The sequence below is a fragment of the Petaurus breviceps genome, unplaced genomic scaffold (assembly GCF_028583685.1).
Source record: "Petaurus breviceps papuanus isolate PSGF00001 unplaced genomic scaffold, PetGlider_PUasm1.0 90823, whole genome shotgun sequence".
Classification (NCBI taxonomy): Eukaryota; Metazoa; Chordata; class Mammalia; order Diprotodontia; family Petauridae; genus Petaurus; species Petaurus breviceps.
In genome coordinates, this window is record NW_027187352.1 from 21,299,045 (window position 1) to 21,302,579 (window position 3,535).

Below are 3,535 nucleotides of genomic sequence, written 5' to 3' on the forward strand. Positions count from 1 at the left end.
TCGATAAACATTTATTAAGTGACTACTATGTGTCAGACATTGTGCTAAGCACCAAGGATACAAAGGCAAAAGACAGTCTCTGATCTTAAGGTGAACACAGTCTAATTTAAAGATAAGTTCTTCCCTGCTCCTCTAATTTGTCTGTGTCACCTTTTCTGACATTTAGCAACTTAAATTGTTATAGACATTTGCAACTTAAATTGTTATATAGTATGAGATATTTGTTTATAACTCGTTTCTGACGCTAGTTTTCAGTTAGTGAAAATTAAAGCAACTCTGAATTTCTATCTCATGTTCACCTGACTGGCAAACTTATCAAAAAATTATCAAATATTATTTGCAAGCACTTAGCACAATGTCAGGCACATAGCAGGCACTTAATAAATCCTTCCTTCCTTCCTTCCTTCCTTCCTTCCTTCCTTCCTTCCTTCCTTCCTTCCTTCCTTCCTTCCTTCCTTCCTTCCTTCCTTCCTTCCTTCCTTCCTTCCTTCCTGCAAATAAGTAGCATGTAATAGAGTTCTATATTTGGGGTAAGGAAGACATGTGAATCTTCGTCAAGTCACCTAAGTGTTCAGAACCTCAGTCTCCTGATCTGTAAAATGAAGATAATAATTGCACCTACCTTATAGCTATTATGAGTCTCCCTCCCTAAAACACACGGTAGAACTGATAATTGAGGACAGAGGGTCCTACCCATTGCGCCTTAAATTTTATCCTTAAGTGGACCCATTCAGGAGAAGTGGCATTGTGTAATGGAAAGACCAGGGTGTCAGGAATCATGGATTCTAGCTCTAACTTTGCCACTATCTCTGTTCCTGCCTTTTTGTGGGTAAATCACTTTGTGTTTCTAGGCCTGTTTCCTCATCAAATAAGATGACATATGTAAAGCACTTTATAAATATGTACTACTAGTATGGAAAAAGTCTTCTGTGAGTTCAAGTCCTGAATGTGTCCCTCACTGGCAGTATAACCTTGAATTAGCAAGTTGGTTAACATCTCTGAGCTATATAGGAAATGGGAAATATGGAAACAATAACACACTATTTCTTGCTTTATTAGATCTCATGATATAGCTCTCAAATTATATCAATGGTGAAAGGACTCTAAGCTAGAAAGTGCCATGGAAAAGTAAAGAATTCTCCTTTTCCTTCCTTTTCATCTTACTTTTCCTCCTCTTCCTCCCCCTTCTCTTTCCTCTCCTTTTTCTCCTCCTCTTCTTCCTCCTCCTTGCCTTCCCCCTCCTCTTTCTCCCTCTTTCTCTTTTTCCTCCTGTCCTTCCTCTTTCTCCTTCCTCCTCATATCCCATCCTCTTTCTCTTCTCCTTCTCCCCCTCCCTTTCTCTGCTTATTCTTCCTTCTCTCCATTCTCTCCCCCTTTTTCCTCCTCTACTCTCTTCTCCTCCCATTTTCTTTCTCCTCATTCCCCTCCTTTTTATCCTCTTTCCTTCCTGTTTCTTCTCTTCTTCCACCTTCTTCCTTCTCCATCCCAAATCTATTCCTTTATTCTAATATAATTCTGTCTCCAAGTTGTTGACTCCCAGAACTGAAACAGCACAAGGAGGGAAGATTCTCCCTTGTCTTCCAACCGAAAGGTGAACTTGGTGCCCCTGGGTATTTGGGGCATTTGCTGAATGGCTGACAGCAAGTCTGTGATAGCTGAGCACCTGGGAAGAAGCCTGGCTCAGAAGGCTCTTCTTTCACCCTGGGTTTATGTGCAAGACTTAAAGGCAATCCCATCTGCTGCCCTAACAGCTACAAAGTTGATATCTTTGGCATGAACAGAGGGCCCTGTGTTTATCCTCTGATTTGCCTGTGCTTGGGTTGAACAGCTGTACCCAATATCCCAAGATTTCCTATTTACTTATATTACCAGCAACAAACTTACAGAATGGATGGTCTTTGCATCTTTTATCAGGCCTGCTGGTAAATGTTTAACAATCTGCTTCCCCATAAGACACCCTTTTAAATTTAAGCTGCATTATTGACATTTTCTCTATCAGTTTCTTAAGTCCAGACAATATACAAAACAAAAAAAACCCAAGGCTTAATTTGTAGTGCTTGCCCATTTCTGAGGTTTAAAGAATCATACTGAAAATTTAACAATCACCTCTCCAAATCAGGGAGCTGGTTTCAGCACATTCTTTTTTTTGTTTGTTTTTGCTTTTTGGAGGGCAATTGGGGTTAAGTGACTTGCCCAAGGTCACATAGCTAGTAAGTGTTAAGTATCTGAGGCCAGATTTGAACTCAGGTCCTCCTGACTCCAAGGCCGGTGCTCTATTCACTGTGTTACCTAGCCACCCCGAAGCACATTCTTACTTGTATGTACATAGTAACTTGAAAATTGTCTCCCCATTGTAATGTGAGCTCCTTGAGGGAAGATATTATATATGTCTTATTTTTTATGTCCAATGCTTACCATACAGTAAGTCTTTAATAAACGTGTTTTGATATACTGGCTGACCTTAGTATATATGTATGATATTGCTATTGTTCAGTAGTTTCTGTTGTATCTGACTCTTTATGACCCCATTTCGGGTTTTCTTGGCAATGATAGTGGTGCAATTTGCCATGTCCTTCTCCAGTTCATTCCACAGATGAAGAACTGAAGCAAATAGGGTTAAGTGACTTGCCAAGGGTCACATAGCTAGTGTCTGAGACCAGCTCTGAACTCAAGAAGATGAGTCTTCTTGAATCCAAGTCCAGTATTCTATCCACTGTGCCACCTCTCTCTAAATCAAAGACCTATCTTCTGAACACCAGTGTCATTCCAGTATTGCTATATCACTGTGAGTCACGGGACAGTCTAGTCTCCAAAAAGCTGAAGTTGAGGAGCATTGAAGGGACAAAAGAGAGACGCGTGATGGGAATGAGCAGAACAGAGCACATTAGAAATAGGAAATATGCAGGAAAAGCCCCTAAAGAATGCTGTCAGAGAAATGCATCACTTAATCTAGTGATGCTAGATTAAAGATGAGCTAAGTTAAAAAATGAGTTCAAAGAGTGTTCTTCCTACATGCGTGCTGAGTGACTGATAACTGTGGATGGTTCGATGCCCTACTCAGGTCCACAGTGTATCAAGAGAACCTGAGGAAGAACCTTAATGCATTGAGCATCTCCTCAGGAACAGAGTTATGGGGGAACATGGGCAAGACTTGCACGAGATAAGTAGACATGAAGACATTGTATTCTTTATCATTGGATGGAGTCCCCACATGGCTGAGTTAACTGATTCAATTGAGGTTTTGGAGTACTGAAGGGTTCAACATGTTGAAATCAGATCCTGTGGCAGGACAGAGTTGAAACAACATTTTAGGGATTGATCTAAGGCAGTGATGTGGCAGGAATTTGGGGTTCAATAAGGAGAGGAGAATAACCATTTCTATAGCATATAATATGTGCCAGTCATTGTGCTAAGTACCTTACAAATATCTCATTCAGTCCTCAAAATAACCCTGGAAAGCTGGTGCTCTTATTATCCCAATTTTACAGTGGAGATAGACAAAGATTAAGTGACTGGGCCAGGGTCATACATCTAG